The following is a 22504-nucleotide window of genomic DNA, read 5'->3' on the forward strand; positions in this document are numbered from 1 at the left end:
TTAAATAAAACCATCCAAGACCTAAAAAGGGAAGTAGAAACAATAAAGAAAAACCAAAGTGAGGCAACGCTGGAGATAAAAAACCTAGGAAAGAAATCTGGAACCATAGATGCAAGCATCAGCATCTATGATGTTATAACAACGGATGTTATACAGACCCTAAGAGAACACAAATGCCAGCCTAGGCCACTATACCAAGCCAAACTCACAATTACCATAGATGGAGAAACCAAAGTATTCCACAACAAAACCAAATTCACACATTATCTTTCCACGAATCCAGCCCTTCAAAGGATAATAACAGAAAAAAAAAATACAGGGATGGAAACCACACCCTAGAAAAAGCAAGAAAGTAATCCCTCAACAAACCAAAAAGAAGACATCCACAAGAACAGAATGCCAACTCTAAAAACAAAAATAATAGGAAGCAACAATTACTTTTCCTTAATATCTCTTAATATCAATGGACTCAATTCCCCAATAAAAAGACATAGACTAACAGACTGGCTACACAAACAGGACCCAACATTCTGCTGCATACAGGAAACCCATCTCAAGGAAAAAGACAGACATTACCTCAGAGTAAAAGGCTGGAAAACAATTTTCCAAGGAAATGATCTGAAGAAACAAGCTGGAGTAGCCATTCTAATATCGAATAAAATCGACTTCCAACACAAAGTTATCAAAAAGGACCAGGAGCGACACTTCATACTAATCAAAGGTAAAATCCTCAAAGAGGAACTCTCAATTCTGAATATCTATGCTCCAAATTCAAGGGCAGCCACATTCATTAAAGAAACTTTAGTAGAGCTCAAAGCACATACTGAAACTCACAAAATAATAGTTGGAGACTTCAACACACCACTTTCATCAATGGACAGATCATGGAAACAGAAACTAAACAGGGACACAGTGAAACTAACAGAAGTTATGAAACAAATGGACTTAACAGATATCTACAGAACATTTTATCCTAAACCAAAAGGATATACCTTCTTCTTCAGCACATCATGGTACCTTCTCCAAAATTGACCACATAATTGGTCACAAAACAGGCCTCAACAGATACAAAAATATTGAAATTATCCCGAGCATCCTATCAGACCACCATGGACTAAGGCTGATCTTCAATAACAACATAAATAATGAAAAGTATACATTCACTTGGAAAATTAACAACACTCTTCTCAATGATAACTTGGTCAAGGAAGGAATAAAGAAAAAAATTAAAGACGTTTTAGAGTTTAATGAAAATGAAGACACAACATACCCAAACTTATGGGACACAATGAAAGCATTCCTAAGAGGAAAACTCATAGCTTTGAGTGCCTCCAAAAAGAAAGTAGAGAGAGCACACACTTGCAGCTTGACAACACACCTACAAGCTCTAGAAAAAAGGAAGCAAATTCACCCAAGAGGAGTAGACATGAGCAAATAATCAAACTCAGGGGCAAAATCAACCAAGTGAAAACAAGAAGAACTATTCAAAGAATTAACCAAAGAGGAGCTGGTTCTTTGAGAAAATCAACAAGATAAATAAACCCTTAGCCAGACTCACTAGAGGGCACAGGGACAGAATCCTAATTAACAAAATCAGAAATGAAAAGGGAGACATAACAGCAGATCCTGAAGAAATCCAAAACACCATCAGATCTTTCTACAAAAGGCTATACTCAACAAAACTGGAAAACTTGGATGAAATGGACAAATTTCTAGACAGATACCAGATACCAAAGTTAAATCAGGATCAAGTTAACGATCTAAACTGTCCCATATCCCCCAAAGAAATAGAAGCAGTCATTAATAGTCTCCCAACCAATAAAAGCCCAGGACCAGATGGGTTTAGTGCAGAGTTCTATCAGACCTTCAAAGAAGATCTAATTCCAGTTCTGCACAAACTATTCCACAAAATAGAAGTAGAAGGTACTCTACCCAACACATTCCATGAAGCCACAATTACTCTGATACCGAAACCACAGAAAGATCCAACAAGGATAGAGAACTTCAGACCAATTTCCCTATGAATATCAATGCAAAAATACTCAATAAAATTCTCGCTATCCAAATCCAATAACACATTAAAACAATCATCCATCCTGACCAAGTAGGTTTTATTCCAAGGATGCAGGGATGGTTTAATATACGAAAATCCATCAACATAATCCATTATATAAACAAACTCAAGGACAAAAACCACATGATCATCTCGTTAGATGTGGAGAATGCATTTAACAAAATTCAATACCCATTCATGATAAAAGTTTTGGAAAGATCAGGAATTAAAGGCCCATACCTAAACATGATAAAAGCAATCTATAGCAAACCAGTAGCCAACATCAAAGTAAAGGGTCAGCAGCTGGAAGCAATCCCACTAAAATCAGGGACTAGACAAGGCTGCCCACTTTCTCCCTACCTATTCAACATTGTACTTGAAATCCTAGCCAGAGCAATTCGACAACAAAAGGAGATCAAGGGGATACAAATTGGAAAAGAAGAGGTCAAAATATCACTTTTGCAGATGATATGATAGTATATATGTGACCCTAAAAATTCCACCAGAGAACTTCTAAACCTGATAAACAGCTTTGGTGAAGTAGCTGGATATAAAGTTAACTCAAACAAGTCAATGGCCTTTCTTTACACAAAGAATAAACAGGCTGAGAAAGAAATTAGGGAAACAACACCCTTCTCAATAGTCACAAATAATATAAAATACCTTGGCGTGACTCTAACTAAGGAAGTGAAAGATCTGTATGATAAGAACTTCAAGTCTCTGAAGAAAGAAATTAAAGAAGATCTCAGAAGATGGAAAGATCTCCCATGCTTATGGATTGGGAGGATCAACATTGTAAAAATGGCTATCTTGCCAAAAGCAATCTACAGATTCAATGCAATCCCCATCAAAATTCCAACCTATGTTTTTCAACGAATTAGAAAGAGCAATCTGGAAATTCATCTGGAATAACAAAAAACCTAGGATAGCAAAATCTCTTCTCAAGGATAAAAGAACCTCTGGTGGATTCACCATGTCTGACCTAAAGCTGTACTACAGAGCAATTCTGATAAAAACAAAACAAAACAAAACTGCCTGGTACTGGTTTAGCAACAGACAAGTAGACCAATGAAATAGAATTGAAGACCCAGAAAAAAACCCACACACCTATGGTCACTTGATCTTAGACAAGGGAGCTAAAACCATCCAGTGGAAAAAAGACAGCATTTTCAACAAATGGTGCTGGCACAACTGGTGGTTATCATGTAGAAGAATTCGAATTGATCCATTCCTATCTCCTTGTAATAAGGTCAAATCTAAGTGGATCAAGGAGCTCCACATAAAACCAGAGACACTGAAACTAATAGAGGAGAAATTGGGGAAAAGCCTCGAAGATATTGGCACAGGGGAAAAATTCCTGAATAGAACAGCAATGGCTTGTGCTGTAAGATTGAGAATTGACAAATGAGACCTCATGAAACTGCAAAGCTTCTGCAAGGCAAAAGACACCATCAATAAGACAAAAAGACCACCAACAGATTGGGAAAGGATCTTAACCTATCCTAAATCAGATAGGGGACTAATACCCAATATATATAAAGAACTCAAGAAGGTGGTCTCCAGAAAATCCAATAACCCCATTAAAAAATGGGGCTCAGAGCTAAACAAGGAATTCTCAACTGAGGAATATCGAATGGCTGAAAAACACCTGAAAAAATGTTCAGCACCCTTAATCATCAGGGAAATGCAAATCAAAACAATTCCACCTCACACCAGTCAGAATGGCTAAGATCAAAAACTCAGGTGACAGCAGATGCTGGCAAGGATGTGGAGAAAGAGGAACACTCCTCCATTGTTGGTGGGATTGCAAGCTTGTACAACCACTCTGGAAATCAGTCTAGCGGTTCCTCAGAAAATTGGACATGGTACTACCGGAGGATCCTGCAATACCTCTCCTGGGCATATATCCAGAAGATGTTCCAACTAGTAAGAAAGACACATGCTCCACACATGTTCTATAATAGCCAGAAGCTGGAAAGAACCCAGATGACCCTCAACAGAGGAATGGATACAAAAAATGTGGTACATTTACACAATGGAGTACTACTCAGCTATTAAAAAGAATGAATTTATGAAATTCCTAGGTAAATGGTTGGACCTGGAGGGCATTATCCTGAGTGAGGTAACCCAATCACAAAAGATCTCAAATGATATATACTCACTGATAAGTGGATATTAGCCCAGAAACTTAGAATACCCAAGATATAAGTTACAATTTGCAAAACACATGAAACTGAAGAAGAACGAAGACCAAAGTGTGGACACTTTGCCCCTTCTTAGAATTGGGAACAAAACACCCATGGAAGGAGTTACAGAGACAAAGTTTGGAGCTGAGACAAAAGGATGGACTATCTAGAGACTGCCATATCCAGGGATCCATCCCATAATCAGCCTCCAAAAGCTGATACCACTGCATACACTAGCAAGATTTTGCTGAAAGGACCCTGATATACCTGTCTCTTGTGAGGCCTAGCAAACACAAAAATGGATGCTCACAGTCAGCTATTGGATGGATCACATGTCCCCGAATGAAGGAGCTAGAGAAAGTACCCAAGGAGCTAAAGGGATCTGCAACCCTATAGATGGTACAACATTATGAACTAACCAGTACCCCTGAGCTCTTGACTCTAGCTGCATATGTATCAAAAGATGGCCTAGTCGGCCATCACTGGAAAGAGAGGCCCACTGGATATGCAAACTTTATATGTCCCAGTACAGGGGAACGCCAGGGCCAATAAGTGGGAGTGGATGGTAGGGGAGTGGGGGGAAGGGTATGGGGGACTTTTGGGATAGCGTTGAAAATGTAAATGAGGAAAGTACCGAATAAAAAATATAAAATAAAAAAAGAAAATTAAGTGTGCACTGAAGATGCATGTTTATAAAATCCAAAGAAAAGTAATAATTTATAGAAAAATGAAAGCTTGTGACTATTATAATCACATAGGAAGCATCATATGATCAAAGCAGGAAAATTTTGGAAATATTCTTGATATCAAAATATTTATGACTCATTTAATTTGTGGCTTTAAATTTAAGAAACACAAACACTTCAAATACAATAAAATAACCGTTACAGAAACATGAGGAACTGACTATGAATATATAATTTTCAACAAAACAATAAAATTTTCTTTAGAAAAGAGACAATTTCAAATTGTTACAACTAAATAAACTGATTGAAGTCTCATGTGTGTATAATTTCTACTTAGAAAAGGAAGGGTTACACATATGTGTGTTTTATTAGTTTCTCAGAGTTCCTTATGGTATCATGTTAAATGTCTTTTAAAATTAAAAATAATTTAATGCACATTAAAAAGTGCTATGGACCACATGTTGAGATGATGATATCCCTAAAATACTGCTGCATTTCAGTATCATTAAATCAGTGTCTTGTTTATTTATCACCAAGTCATCAGCATTAGTCATAGTTGTTATATTCCTAAGGCATCTTTCAGGGTGTAAGAATCTATTAGTTAACTAGCTGTTCTCTATTGAATAAAAAAAAATCTGTGATTCAGATGAAGAAATCTAAAAATACATGGGTTTTGTCTTTATTTCTGTCTCTTTTTGGGAACTCCAAATGATATTCTATATGGTATGTAATAGGAAAATTTTTACAATCCCTGATATCCAGTTGATAATAAAATCTTACTCAAAATATAAGCTAGATAAGCACAGTGAGTTTGGTGTACCTTAGATATTTCAAACTAGAAGAAAAATAAAATGAGTTCCTATTTTTTTTTCTCAAAGCAGATACTATCCAACAACTCTATAGGTTCAGAAAAACCTTCACATGCAAAGAATGTTTTTATTTTGCAACTTAATTCTTAGTGATTGGCATGTGTGAATGGCAGATGAAGTTAGGAAAAACCTATTTGCAAGAGTATGACATTAATTTTACATGGAGGAAAACACTCATCTTGATACATAATGTTGACTATCATTTAATTCTGTTATCTGAATTATTAACCATGATTACCTGGAGAAAGCACACTCAGAATTAGACATAATTCTTTTTTTATGACTGTTCTTTTTTTTAAAAGCTCTATTTATTTATTATATATGAGTACACTGTAGCTGTCTTCAGACACACCAGAAAAGGGAATCAGATCTCATTACAGATGGTTGTGAACCACCATGTGGTTGCTGGGATTTGAACTTATACCTTCTAGAAGAGCAGTCGGTGCTCTTATCTGCTGAGCCATCTCTCCAGCCCTAAACATAATTCTTATTCTTCATCTTTTCATGAGGCATTTTCCTTGATGTCAGTAATGCATTATTTTTTCAGTTATATTTCCATGGATTTCTTTTATGCAAAACTGAAAGATGTCTTCTGATCTTTCTGCTGGTATGTCCCATTTCTTGCCAACATCTACTCAAGAACTATGATGGAATAATAAAAAATACTTCCTTGTTTCTTGAATGTTAAGCAGTTCATAACAGGAGTTGTTACCCTTTCATGACTATTCTGGCTCATTATCTTCCTAACTGTGGCCCCACAGAAGAGTATTTGGTGAAATGCTTGTGATCCCCTAAAGGACAGGAGTGGTCTGCGTCAGATAGGAAAGGGAACTGAGCGGAAGTAAAAGAGGTCTTTCCATTCATTTAATTATTTCTGAGAACAATTAAGATGCAGCCTGGAAAACATTTTCAAAAGGATACATCTTGTTCAGAGCTCAGAAGCAAGTAGAATCTTGGAGATTTTAAAGTAATATAATCAACTATTAATCTAGAGTCCATGAAGTCTTCACTGAATGTCTAACAGAAGTGTAAAAGCCTGTCTAAATCCAAACTCTGGAAACTACCCTCTGGATTCTATCTATATCTATATCTTATTTATCCACTACATATAAATACCATTATTTTTGCAGACTTCAGGTAAATTGTTTTAGAAATAGCTAATTTTCCCAGTTGTTCTTTTTCCCAACCAACATATATACACATACATACATACATACATACACACACACACACACACACACACACACACACACACACACATTACAATCTGTTGGGAAATTCTGTTAGTTTTATCTTTATAATTATTGCTTTATAACTCTCACTATTTTATTTGTTGCTAACTTATCAAAGGCATTGTTACCTCTGGCTAACATTTGCCAACACCTCTAATATTGTTCCACTTGCTGACTACTACAATATAATCTCCATAGGGTATATACTTCCTTTTATTATATAATTCCAATTATATTACCCTCCTAGTAAAAGTCCTCCAACACTTTCTATCACATTCAGGTTGCAAACCCTCTATTTTTAAATCATAACTGTGATGGCTTCTCTACAACTCTTTTTTTTCTTTTTTTTTTTATTGGGTATTTATTTCATTTACATTTCCAATGCTATCCCAAAAGTCCCCCACCCACTCCCCCACCCACTCCCCCACTCCCCCACTCCCCCACTCCCACTTCTTGGTCCTGGCATTCCCCTGTACTGAGGCATATAAAGTTTGCACAACCAATGGGCCTCTCTTTCCACTGATGGCCGACTAGGTCATCTTCTGATTCATATGCAGCTAGAGACATGAGCTCCGGCGGGGGGGGGGGGGGGGGGGGGAGGGGTTATTGGTTAGTTCATATTGTTGTTCCACCTATAGGATCCCTTCAGCTCCTTGAGTACTTTCTCTAGCTCCTCCATTGGGAGCCCTGTGATCCATCCAATAGCTGACTGTGAGCATCCACTTCTGTGTTTGCCAGGCCCCAGCATAGTCTCACAAGAGACAGCCATATCTGGGTCCTTTCAGCAAAATCTTGCTAGTGTATGCAATGGTGTCAGCATTTGGAAGCTGATTATGGGATGGATTCCCGGATATGGCAGGCTCTAGATGGTCCATCCTTTTGTCTCAGCTCCAAACTTGGTCTCTGTAACTCTTTCCATGGGTGTTTTGTTCCCAATTCTAAGAAGGGGCAAAGTGTCCACACTTGGTCTTCGTTCTTTTTTAGTTTCATGCATTTAGCAAATTGTATCTTATATCTCTACAACTGTTAGTATTTCATCCTTAGCACACTAGGCCGCTTGCATTCCTCACCAGTTCAACAAGCAGCATGTGTTTCTCTGTGTCCTCTTCTAAGATTTCTGCATCCATAATTTTTTACAGTGAACTTTGGATATAATTTTACATTTTATTTTAATTAGTTAATTTTCTTGTCCCTCCTCCAGAATACTGGTCTAGCAATATCATGATGTCATCTGCTTTTTGTTTCAGTTATCTGGACCCAGAGTAACACTTTATATTTGGACATTCAATAGATGTGCCGCATTAAGCAATGTTTCACAAAATTTAATATTTTTTCAAGGGAAGTTCTTAATGGACAATTCACAGTGTATTTCACTGGATTCATTGGTCAAATGATCTCCCTTCATGATAGCACAAGACCAGAAGAACATAGCTAAGGTTTGTTCTGTTCCTAAATCTATTGCCAGTTCCTTCAAATGATTGTCACATTTGTCTAATGTTTGTTAAGTGAATATAGCAGATTAATTTTCTTTCCTATTCTAGAACTATTAATGAACTGTACATAAAGCAATATTTCTTACTTTATAAGCCAAAAGCATTTAATAATTATATAAAAGCAATTAATTGTACAAAAGCAATTGTACAAAAGCAATTAATAATTATATAAAGCTCCACTTCACAAATAAATTGTCAAGTGTATCTCAGAGACATTAACTCTTTTACAGAGTTAGGAAGGTGAAAGATTACGAGTTATTTGTAAGGAAAGATGAACTATGGTTTTAGATACTCGCACCAACAATGGTAACAAACAGCAATCAAAATAACAGGTTACTTTTGGTGTTAATGAAAAAACAACAAGATGAAATCCGAAGTACAGAGGTGGTTACCACAGCTAGGAGGACATAAAGAGAAATTACATCATCTACATCACTAGATGATGGCTGCTGACCAGAATAGTTCTGACAATAGAATGAAGGAAATGCTACTACTGTGGACATAGCTGAAGCAAGGACCATTTACTGTTAGCACCATGCAATGCAAAACTTACTTTTTAGCTCCTGTGAGGACAGCTCATACTTGAGATAAAACATTTCCATTAAACACCTGAATTTAAAATACTACATTTAATTTCCTGGTATTGGGCAGAGTTCAGAGGTTCACCTGACTACTCCAAAAATGGTTTTCAGAAAACATCTTAGTCTTTCAATCTCTTAGAATTACAGTTATTTAGAATCTTAAAAGTAGCTTCTGTCATTTATTAAGTAATTTTTCTAAAAATTGTAAATGTCTAAGATAATTAAGAGTCTTTAAGACAATTGATAAATGCAGGGCCTCTCCATTAAATATTATTTATAAGATTAATTTTATATAGGCATTTGATATCTTAATTAATAATTGTATAAAGCTTCACTTCACAAATAAATTGTCAAGTGCATTGATACATCCTTCAGCTTTATCACAAATGAAAACTAATTATGAGTTTTTCATTTTTCTGAAAAAAAATGTAAAGAATCCAAACTTGCTGATAACAGAGGATGGTGTGTGCTTGGTTCCCCATACCATGACATGTTGTCTTATACTGAACAAATATCAACTATTTTTACTCAATTCTAGAGTAAAATTCTAGACTACTTCCTCAATAAATAGAGATAATAAATAAATCAATGAAATCTTACAGCTATTCTTTTGATAAAGCTCATGTAGATTCTCATATAGATATGTGTATAGATTTTATTTATAAACATAAAACTGTATAAATCTTTTAAACAAATAAATTACATTCATAGAGTATAATTTTTAATTATAAATATTTTAGTCTACTGGTTCTTGGTAAACACAAAAGAACATTATGCTTATCTTAATTATTTTATTATTATGTGACTATATATTTTATATATTAAGATTATACATTATTTTTCTATTACATATTATTATTTTAATAACCATAATTATTCTGGGTTCTCCTACATTGACATCTCCTGTGTGATGAAATAAATATCGTTCTTCTGCACACAATGCTTTCATTCCTTTGGCTAGCATCCTGAAGTTACTACTGTGAGATCTTTAATTATAAATTCTTGCCAATTTTCCCTAATATTCACAATAAATAAAAGCTAGGCTTATTATTGGTGTAGTATCTTACCATAAACAAACCATCTCTCAGTATCTTTAAACATTTTTATCTGTCTTTTTTATCAAAGAATGACTTTTCAAAATTCTATGAGTCATGACCATCACAAAAATATTATTAGTCAAAGCTCAGAACACTCAAATGGAAATATCCACATTTCACCAAACATGGCTTTCCTTTGAACATGACTGGAACCCCAAATGTGGCAGTCATGGTTCATCAGTCACAAACGTGATAAGCATGTCCCACCAATAGCCATTCTTCTTTAAATTTTGTATTGGATACTGATATTTTACTCTCATTTTCTAACAACTATTATAAATGCATTTTGAGCTCAAGAGACTGAAAAACCATCAGCTACTGGTCATAAACCCATAAGCCAAATTCTACAATTCTATCTTTACTTCCTAACTCAATCTAATTGTATATCAAGAAGTAATTTGAAGTTCATAGGAACTGCAGGAAGCAAAATTAGTAAAATGTAAAATTAAAATGAGATAATAAACAAATATTGCTGTATTTATAATAGCATTACACTCTATTCCTTATTGGAAAGCTGCTTTTGGAGTTAATCTGGTTATGAGAAAAATAGAAATATGCTGCAATATTTTTCTAGACACAATTAAAGGAATTATATGGTACAACTATGAATTGTGTTATATAATTAGACATTAGGCAATGAAAAATACCTGTCTTCCTTACTTACATGTTTTGCACTGGCATAGCAATCACAAGATAAAAATAATTACAGCAATTTGAATAGGACATCTGCTAGTTAAAACAAAAACCATAATGTGTGCTATCAACTGTCATAAGTGGTCACAAAAATATCCAAAGGGCAGCAATTTTCTAAAACAACATTAAAAGCCTCATTTTTTTCTTATGCAGATTTGCTTGAAAGAATTATATTTGCATGTGTGTGGGTTCATGTGTGGGTTCATGTGTGGGTGTAAGTGTGTGTGTGCTGTTACTCAATATAAGATGGAGATATGTGAATTTCTCTAAGCAGTATGGTCCTAAACCAAAATGTATTATATCTTAGGAAAACAACAACAGTTCCTAGTTTCCAGGAGTTTATAAATAGAAAATGAATGTGTTTTTGAAAAACTGAAATGGATTTTTTTCCAGCTTTATGATAATAGGGGTGTGGCAATGAGTCACACTCTGCATAAGGAAGAGCTAATTCATGTACTTACAACATAAACTAGGCCAATGTCTGACAGTTAATTGAATACAATTGAACAAGCCCTATGTGTATCACATTGCTTGAAGAATTGGAGTTATACAAATATGACAAGCTGATTCCAAAGACTCATTAGGTCTCATTTGCTTCTAATTTGTTTGAAAATAGATTAGATATAAGGGGAGACATTAGCCCAGTAATCATCTAGTACTGCTATATCTAGAATTGACTTCCCACAGTACATTAGAGAATAAAAACCTTCCTTCATCATAAAATCAGTGAGTTCTCCATGGTACAACTGGCTGTGGAGTGGAAGTGGTGGCTATGATTAAGGGGATTTTAGAATATGTAAGGTAAAAACTGAGAAGGGGAGAAAATGAAGAGCCACAGTCATAGGAATTGCTAAGACATATAAGTGATTAAACAACTTAGATGGAAGGATAAGATGAAGAAAGCACAAGACATTAATAGTTTAAGATTTTGGCAGTTTAGAAATCTTACTTCTAAAAAAAAAAGAAATCTTACTTCTGCATCAGAATATAGGTTAGAATAGATATGAGAGTAAAGAGGTGAGAATTGTGAGATCTTGTGTCAGCCATGTAAGCCAGGTTCACAGTGGAATTCTGTAACAGGAAGCTACTTCTGATTCTCCATGAAATCTCCCGTTATATCTGCACTGTCATTTTCTTTTCAAATGAATGACTACAAAAAGGCTGGCTTATAAATTTTTTATTAAATAGAATATTGATTCACTACCTCCCAAATACAGAGCGGGAATAACCTAGACCAACAGTCTGCCAGCACCCAAAATACAACATAAATACAACAGTAAGTATTTTCTGATGTCTAGCATTTTTTAACTCACATTTCCACCTGCAGTTCCCTCTGATGAGGATATCTGGTTATCTTGAAGGACTGCTTTTAAGTTCATTTGTGTGGACTCTGACCAGAAAGACCTCTACAATGAGAATCAGCGACCCTTCCTTGCTGACACACTCTCCTAATTTATCCATCTGGTCTTGATAAAACATCCATGAAATCTTGTCTATTGTCTAACTTCCTTCATTAGGAAAACAGAACCAAATTCTTCCATGACCCTCTAGAGAACCCTGACTAATTCAGGCTTGAGGAAACATTTGAAACACTTGCATGACTCATAGATTAGACCATAGAGATACCAGTGCAGATCCCTGTTGTAAAAAGCAGTCTTAACAGTTAACAGAAGATAGTACCCAGCTCCTTTCTCCTCATTGGAGGACCCCAGCACTGTTCAAATTACAACCTGTCATTGCCATAAACCACGGCTTCTTTACATTCTCTGTACCACATGATAGAGTGCATTTGTTTTGGTAACCTTCCTTTTATACCTCCTGTGTCTGATCTTATGTATTAGTTAATTTTGCATAGCTGTTACCAAAATACATGACAGAAAATAACATTGCTTAAATTAAAATAAATAAAGGTATTTATTTTAGCTCATGATTTATAAACATTAGTGTACCATGGCAGGGAGTATACAGTATAGAAGAGAGTCCATACTATGACAGCCTGGAAACAGAAAAACAAATGAATAAATAAAGTGTACAGAGTAAAATATCACTTCCAAGAGCATATCTTGGAGTGGATATCTTCATACTTAAGATATACATATCAGAGCTGGGGAGACAGCTCAGTTAATAAAGTATCTTTACTACAAGCACAGGAACATGAGCTTAGATTCATAGAATTCATTTAAAAAGATAAACATAGTTCACATGCCTGCAACCTCATCCTTAACTGAGAGGTGTTGGTTAGATCCCTAACTTGAATTGGTCAGACAGGGTAGCTGAATCTCTGTGCTTCTGGCTCAGTTAGAGATCCTGTTTATGAAACAAGCAAGCAAACAAACAAACACAGTTGTAGAATTATGGAAAAAATTTCAGGCTTCCACAAGTATGTATACACATGGGCATGTACATTTGCATATATACATACACATATACATACACATATACATATACACATACATCATATACATATGCATATGCATATACATATACATATATATTCAATTCCACTCCACACACTTGCATAAGAACTGTTCTACAGCATACCTGTAACCCATATCTGATTACAGGATCAAAGTAGCCAAGGAGCTAAAGGGATCTGCAACCCTATAAGGTGGAACAACATTATGAACTAACCAGTACCCCGGAGCTCTTGACTCTAGCTGCATATGTATCAAAAGATGGCCTAGTCGGCCATCACTGGAAAGAGAGGCCCATTGGACTTGCAAACTTTATATGCCCCAGTACAGGGGAACGCCAGGGCCAAAAAGGGGGAGTGGGTGGGTAGGGGAGTGGGGGTGGGTGGGTATGGGGGACTTTTGGTATAGCATTGGAAATGTAAAAGAGCTAAATACCTAATAAAAAATGGAAAAATAAATAAATAAATAAAAAGAACGGAAGATTCTGCTGTGCAGAAAAAGAAAAGATTTCTCAAAGAAATCTAAGAAAAACATTTTCCACAATATGGGTCACACCAAGGTGACTTTTTCTACACCCAATAATAAGTATGATTAGATAGAATATATGAAATGATTTATGAAAGCTCAGAATGCTGTTCACCAAGATGTTATGTTAAAACTAATAGCAGACTCACGTCACTTAATGGGAACTTAAAAGTATAATTGTACATGCTAAAGTTAACCAGATATTGCTTATTTTTAAAGATTTATCTATTTCTTTTTTAGATAATTTTAAAAATATATGCTCATATATAATATCCCAACTGCAGTTCTCCCTCCTTCCTCTACTTCCAGTCTCTCCCCATCTCCTCCTCTCTTCCTCCAATCTACTCCTCATCAGCTTCCCTTCAGAAAAAGGCAGGCCTCTCAAGGATATCAACCAAACATCACACACACACACACACACGCACATGCACACGCACACGCACACGCACACGCACACGCACATGATTGATTAAGCACCTCCCTTCATATTAAGGCTAGACAAGAAAAGCCAATAGGAAAAAGGGGGTCCCAAAATCAGGCAGGGACAGCCCCTTTCCTCACTATTAGGAGTTTCACACAAAGACCATGATATACAACTATAAACATATATGTAGAAGGTGTAGGCTAGACCCATGCAGGCTCCCTGACTGTCAGTTCAGTCTCTGTGAGCCCCTATGAGCTCAGGTTAGCTGATTATGTGGATGTATGTGTGTGTGTATGTGTGTGTGTGTGTGTGTGTGTGTGTGTGTGTGTGTGTGTGTGTGTGTGTTCTTTACCCCTCAGGCTTCTACAATTCTTGCTTCTTGTCTTCTGCAAGATTCCCTGACTTCTACTTAATGTTTGCCTGTGATTTCTGCATCTGTTTCCATCAGTTACTGGGTGAAGCCTCTTTGATGACAATTATGGTATGCTCAGGTCTATGAATATAGCAGACTATCATTGTGAATCATTGTCATTGACTTTTTCTTCTGGTTGTATTTGATTCTATCCTACATCACTGCTATCCAGTTTCTGGTTCCTATCCCTCCTGGCAATGTCAGACTTGGGCCCCCTCTAGTGGCATAGGTCTCATGTGTTGGCCACTCCTACAATTTCTGCACTACCCCACCACATTTTTTTTTAGATATTTTCTTTATTTACATTTCAAATGTTATCCCCTTTCCTCATTTCCCCTCAGAAAGTCCCTATCCCATCCCTCTTTCCCCTGCTCATCAACCCACCCACTCCTGCTTCCTGGTCCTGGCATTCCCCTACACTGGGGCATCAAGCCTTCACAGGAGCAAGGGCCTCTCCTCCCATTGATATCCAACAAGGGCATTCTCTGCTACATATGCAGTTGGAGCCATTGATTCCTTCACATGTATGTACTCTTTGGTTGGTGGTTTAGTCCCTGGGAGTTCTGGGGGTACTGATTGGTTCATATTGTTGTTCCTCCTATGAGGCTGCAAACCCCTCCAGCTCTTGGGGTACTTTCTCTAGCTCCTCCATTGGGTACCCTGTGCTCAGTCCATTGGTTGGCTGAGAGCATCCACCTCTGTATTTGTCAGGCACTGGTAGAGCCTCTCAGGAGACAGCTATATCAGGCTCCTGTCAGCAAACACTTGTTGACATCCACAATAGTGTCTGGGTTGGTAACTGTATATGGGATGGATTCCCATGTGGGGCAGTCTCTGGATGGCCTTTCCTTCAGTCTCTGCTCCACACTTTGTCTCTGTATCTCCTCCCATGAGTATTTTGTTCCTTCTTGTAAGAAGGACTGAAGTATCCACACTTTGGTTTTCCTTCTTCTTGAGCTTCATGTGGTCTGTGAATTGTATCTTGTGTATTCTGAGCTACCCAGCACATCTTACAGGCAGAACAATTGTAGGTGGTTTTGTGGCTGGATTGTGTCCCAATCCCTCCACTGGAATTCTTACCTGATTATAGGAGATGGCAGATTTGGGCTCCTTATTCCTTATTACTAGTTTTAGCTGGAGGTACCCTCACAGATTCCTAGGAGCTTCCATTTTTACTAGGTTTCTACCTCTCTCCCAAAAATGACCCCAGTTCCAGATATCTCTTCCAGTACTCTCTCCTTCCATCCTATCCTCACCTGATCCCTCCTGTTCCCATCCCCCACCCACCCCAACTCTACACACAATATCTATTCCATTTTTCCTTCTCAGGGAGAGTCATGCATCACACACATATATATGGATTGCAACATGATTGCCTTTTACTTTACAGCTAATATCCACCTATAAGTGAGTACATATCATGTTTGTCTTTCTGAGTCTTGGTTACCTCACTCTGGATGATTTTTTTTCTAGTTTCATCCATTTGCCTGCAAATTTCATAATGTCAGTTTTTAAACAGCCAATTAATACTCCATTGTGTAAATACTACATTTTCATTATCATTCTTTGATTGAGGGACATCTAGGTAGTTTCCAGTTTCTGGCTATTATGAGTAAAGCTGCTATGAACATAATTGAGCAGGTTAGTATACCTTTGGTAGGATGGAGCATCCATTGGATATATGCCCAGCTATGTTTTGAAGAAGACCAATTCCATTTTTTCTGAGAAATCACTAAGATACTGTTTATTATCGTTTTACATTATTGTCTAGGACTGGGAGTTCTATCTTTTTCTTTTTTAATTTATACAATCCTTACCATGGGACCAGAAAGTATGATGCCACTTATAGCCTACCTTCCTGTCGAGTATCTTCAAAAATGTTTCCTACTCTGATCTGTAAAGTGCTAACAAATGCTATTGCTAGGACATATCAAATTATACTTTCAGTTTAGTGAAGATCAAATTGATAATCTCATTAAATTAATAAAACAAGAAAATGAGATTTCATTTTCTGGAATAAACAACAAAGCTGAAGAATAACAAAACATGGAGTAGATTCCAAACTTCCAACGTTTAAAATAAACACTTGCTTTTTCTCCGTTTTTTCTTTTCTTTTCTTTTCTTTTCTTTTCTTTTCTTTTCTTTTCTTTTCTTTTCTTTTCTTTTCTTTTCTTTTCTTTTCTTTCTTTTCCTCCTTTTCTTTCTTTTCTTTCTCTTCTTTCTTTCCTTTCTCTTTTCTTTCTCTCTCTCTCTCTCTCTCTCTCTCTCTCTCTCTCTCTCTCTCTCTCTCTCTCTCTCTCTCTCTCTCCCTCTCTCTCTCTCTCTCTCTTTCTTCCTTAGGATGTTTCTCTGTGTAGCCCTAGCTGTGTTAGAAATCACTCTGTAGAGCATGCTGGCATCTAACTCAGAGATCTGCCTTCCTTCCCCTCTCAATTGCTGGGATTAAAGGTCTACACCACCATAACCTGAAGAAAACATTTAACTTAATGATTTATATTAACAGTTCCAGCTGGGAATTAAAGGAAAGGAAAGAATAATTGAACCCTGTAATGATATTGGATCCCCAAATTTTTGGTATTGTCTGTGATGAGTTTATGCTTAACAAGAACATTTTGCCCAATTGAGAGTACTATGCTAGCAAATGTATTTCTTAGAATAAGTCCAGAAAACCATGACTACACAATGAACAGAATAATTTTTATGAAGAATAAAAGGAAGTAGTGTAACTGTTCCTTTTCATATTGTTCCAATTCATATTGTTGTTTTCACATTGAAACTAGAAGTAACTAGTTTCAATGTGAAAACAACAATATGAATGTTATAAAAGACAGATTTTTCTCTTAGGGGCTGGAAAACAGTTGATGCAACTGAATGATTGGGGATTTATTTGTCTTCTGATAGGAGGTGAGTTTAGGAGCTGAGCTGACCCAAGAATCATGTCTCCATTTCTATAGAAATACAAAGCTCATACTTTAGATCACAGACAAGCCCATTTATATAAAAAATTTCTCCATCATGGGTTTTTTTTGTTTATTTGTTTTGTTTTTGTTGTTGTTGTTTGTTTTGGTTTTTTGTAATATAGACATGGGAACAATTTATGCAGAAAATGCATTGTCTCACAAGTCTTTTTTTAATTAATTAATTAATTAATTAATTAATTTTTATTATAATAACTAACTCCAGAGATTACCAGATGGCTAAAGGCAAACGTAAGAATCTTACTAACAGAAATCAAGACCACTCACCATCATCAGAACCCAGCACGCCCACCTCAGTCAGTCCTGGATACCCAAACACACCCGAAAAGCAAGACTCGGATTTAAAATCATATCTCTTGATACTGGTAGAGGACACCAAGAAGGACTTTAATAACTCACTTAAAGAAATACAGGAGAACACTGCTAAAAAGATAGAAGTCCTTAAAGAAATACAGGAAAACACTCCCACAAGTCTTAAATCACAGAGATAGAGGCAGAATTTCCACAATTTGAGACCATCCTGGTCTACGAAGGAGGTTGAGGCTATATAGTACTACAAAGTCTTAAATGAACAAACAGAATATCCACAGTTACAGTGGCTTTGATTTGCTAGGCCTCTTTTGGTTTCAAAAATGATAATGTCTAATGGGGGGAATGGATCTATTAAATACTTGTAATGTTCATATACAAATCCACATGAATAAATAAGTGTTCCGCAAAAGTTGCAGTTTCATGTACTTAGTGGTCTTATGAAAAGCATTTCCTAGACTTTAAATTCACTGTGTAATCTGTCTTGTCAGAATTGCCTCCTCTGTTCTCCCAGGGTGCTAACTGGGATACTCTGAAAGAGGAGCTGTCAAGGCTAGCAAATGCATATAAGTTCTTGGTTTCATTGTGGACCTGTTATCTCCTACACCGCTACTAATCAGTGTTATACACACAAAAGAACAAAAATAAACAGAAACTGTGTTGTGTTAGTCTCCCTATCTTGTTCAGTAAGACCTGGCTGATTCACTGGAAGCCTCCTATATGTATTACATTTATATTGTTGGAATCAAATGCCTGGCAGAAACAGCATAAGGGCAGGTTTTTAGGCTTGCTATTTCAGAGTACACAGTCCTTGCTTGTTGGGCCACAGTTTCCTAGATAGAACACCTGTTTCCTAGAATATGTCGTGAAGAAGAGCTCTTCATTACATGATTGATGTGGAAGGAGAAAAGGAAATAGCCAGATAGAGGGGGAAAAAAAAACAAAAACAAAAACTCCAAGGACAAGTCCCCAAGGACTGCTTACTCCCTCTGGGCTCCATTTCTAGGAGTCTACAAACTTTAGATAATTTATTACTACTACTACTATTATTATTATTAATGTGTGTGTGGTATGTGCATGTGCCAGCAGATGCTGGAAGATGGTATCAGGTTCCTTACAGTTGGAGTTAGAAGTGGTTGTGAACAGCCAGAAATGGGTGTTGGAAAACAAACATGGATCCTCTGGAATAACAGCAAGTGTTCTTAACCACTAAGCAATCCCTCTAGTCTTCTACAAACTTTCAACATGTCATTACCTTCTGGAGACCAAACGTTCTTATGGGCATTATTATATATTAAAATTAGATTTCCTCCACTTAAACCATTTACTCTTTAGTCTAAAGTTTTCTCTGTAGGTATAAAAGCAACATAACTTCCAAGAAACAAAAGCTTGTGAACTTCTCCCCATTCCCCTTTTATCATCAGCCACCCCAACTCATAATTACCTGTTGAAAACCTGGACCTGTGTAGGGTTATTTTGCACCTCAGTTACTGTGACCAAATTGTGCACAAGTACCCTCTCAGAACCACCAACTCCTTTCCACAGAAAAGAGCTTACTAGAAATGTCAGGAAATGAATGATACTTGGACATTTATCTTAATCTGGGCATCTGTTCTAAAGATCTAAAAATTAATACAAACTGTGAACGTCTTGCTTTACTATCTCTTTTGCACAGAGAAAACTTTTTAGCTTTTGTATCCCTTTAACGATGCTGTTACAAGTCTCGATTAAAGACAATTACATGCAATTAAGCATGAGATTTGTATTTTTCTTTTGTATTACATTATGAAAATAGCAGCTTTTAAATTGTAGTTTTCTCTGTGCAATGCCAGCACCATTCAGCACATCTCAGTGTGGCCTAGGCTTAAGATTTACTGCTTATTAATTCTTTATGTAGACCAAGAATAATGTCAATATACTGATGGCTTTAGTATGCCATGCTTGTTTTTCTGGTTAGGCCTTGAAGTTCATTGTATATCACACATACACTATGTATAGTGTTTTCAGAGATGACTTTTAGGAAATCCAAAGTCATCTTAGAAAGTAACTTTGGGGACATATATTTAGGGATTCTACATCACTGACCAAATGTGGAAGAGGCTAATTTTATATAACTAGTTTGTAAAATAACTAACACAAAAGTGAACAGCAGTTATTGTTGAAGTAATTGATGATAAATTTGGAGAGAGAAACCAACTTTGTCTCTCCCACATTTCTGCATTAAATTATGTAAAATCTTAGAAAGATTTAAAGTCACTATTATAATTTGGGGAATAGCATAAGAAAACAAATGACTTCTTACAGAAATTTTAAACACACTGGGTATGTACATTATACTCCTAATAAACAGCACTTTTATCTATACTAAATGTATTCGTTAAAATATCTTCTCTGTCATCCAGCTATCTAGTGAGTAAGGACTAGATGAAAGAAAGTGGACATTGTTATTGAGAACTTCAGCATCTTAATGGGAAACTGTTAACAATAAAGGATGCCAAGATGGTACAGAAACTGTATACTTCATCTTATCAGGTTTGTATAAACCAATAAATTTTCTAAAATTATTACCTAACCCCAGAATTTATTAATAAATTATATTAGTAAAATATAGTACTATATAATTATAGATAGATGGTGAAAATTAATGATTCATATTTCTACTTAGCATGATTCTAATATATATTAGTTGAATTTAACACTGTGACTCATTCAAGCCCTCAGATCAACTCAAAAGGAGGAATCACTTATTTTGGCTCATGTTTTCAGAGATATTGGCTCATCTGAAGACTTACAGAATAACAGAGCATACCCAGTCATATCATAGTGAACAGGGAACAGAAAAATGAAATACAAGAGGGATGTATGCAAGACGTAACTCCAAGGCACACCGAAGGTGACCAACTTTCTTCAATTAAGCCTCATTCCCAACTTTTCATCAACATATTTTAAAGGCTTAAGTCATCTTATCAAAGGGTTGGTTTATTAATCTAACCCCCTCTGTCTGTGGTCCTAGACACATCCAAGGGTATTTTATTGATCTAGTCAATAAGATTACTATTATAATCAATACTCCTGACATGACAGTTGAATCGGGAGGAGCTAAATGTAAGTGGGCAAGGAGTCACCAGGTAGGTTTGGTGAAAATGCTTCAATGTAAGACTTCTTAATTTTCATTTATTGTTATCATTTGGCAAAGCACTGAATGCAAATTGATTTTGCAAACACTGCTGATGCCATAGAAATCCCTAACCATTTATGAAAGGGGACTCTTTTTCTTTATTTGCATAAAAGAGACAAATGAACTCAAATCATCAACACTAAATTTTAAACTACATCAATAACCTAAAAGTAAGCCAAGTATATTATCCAGAAGCCTTGGGAAATGTCAGTGTCTGAGCCATGAGACTCAGGAACTGATTGTGGAGAAAATCAAAGGGGCAGAGAGAAGTCTATTTTCTAGGGAGAAATGATATTTTAAAAATGAAGAACCCATGTTCTTCAACAGAGGAATGGATAGAAAAAATGTGGTACATTTATACAATGGAGTATTATTCAGCTGTTAAAAACAAATTCGTAAAATTCTTAGGCAAATGTATGGAACTAGAAAATATCCTGAGTGAGGTAACTCAATCACAAAACACATGTAGTATGCATTGATAAGTGGATGTTAGCCCAAAATCTCAGAGTACCCAAGATACAATTTACAGATTACATAAAGCTCAAGAAGAAAGAAGACCAAGTGTGGATGCTTCAGTCCTTCTTAGAAGAGGGAACAAAATACTCAAAGGAGGAAATACAGAGACAAAATGTGGAGCAGAGACTGAAGGAAAGGCCATCCAGAGACTGCCCCACCTGGGGATCCATTCCATATACAGACACCAAACCCAGACACTATTGTGGATGCCAAGAAGTGTGTGCTGACAAAAGCCTGACATAGCTGTCTCCTGAGGTTCTTTCAGAGCCTGGAAAATACAGGGGCAGATCCTTGCAGCCAACTACTGGACTGAGCATGGGGTCTCCATAGGAGGAGTTAGAAAAAGAACTGAAGGAATGGAAGGGGTTTGCAACTCATAGGAAGAACAACAACAGCAACCAACCAGACCCCCCAGAGCTCCCAAGAACTAAACCACTAACCAAAGAGTACACATGGAGGGATCCATGGCTCCAGCTGCATATGTAGCAGAGGCTGACTTTATTGGACATCAATAGGAGGCAAGGCCCTTGCTCCTGGGAAGGTTACATGTACCAGTGTAGGGGAATGCCAAGGGATGGGCAGGTGGGATAGGGTATTTCAGGAAGGGAAATCAGGAAAGGGGATAACATTTGAAACATAAGTAAATTAAATATCCAATAAAAATATGAAAAAAATAAAGGGTTTAGCTAAAATGCCCAGTATAGTCATTTATACTCTTTATCCCTTTAAAATATGTTTTAAAGTGATGAGAAGAAACTGGAGAAGAGGGCAGAGGAGGGGAGGGAAAAGTATAGGAAGGGATTTCATGAATGAGGTTGTCAGGATTTCATCCTGTTCAATTATAAAATGGTCCAAAGT

General features: G+C 36.4%; 1 protein-coding gene across 4 annotated transcripts in view; it reads right to left on the minus strand.

Moving 5' to 3' along the window:
* The window catches only part of Fgf14 (fibroblast growth factor 14), a 703246-nt gene that overhangs the window by 277853 nt on the left and 402889 nt on the right, over positions 1-22504 (minus strand). The gene's annotated exons all lie outside the window — the stretch shown is intronic.

The sequence above is a fragment of the Mus musculus genome, chromosome 14 (genome assembly GCF_000001635.26).
Source record: "Mus musculus strain C57BL/6J chromosome 14, GRCm38.p6 C57BL/6J".
Lineage (NCBI taxonomy): Eukaryota > Metazoa > Chordata > Mammalia > Rodentia > Muridae > Mus > Mus musculus.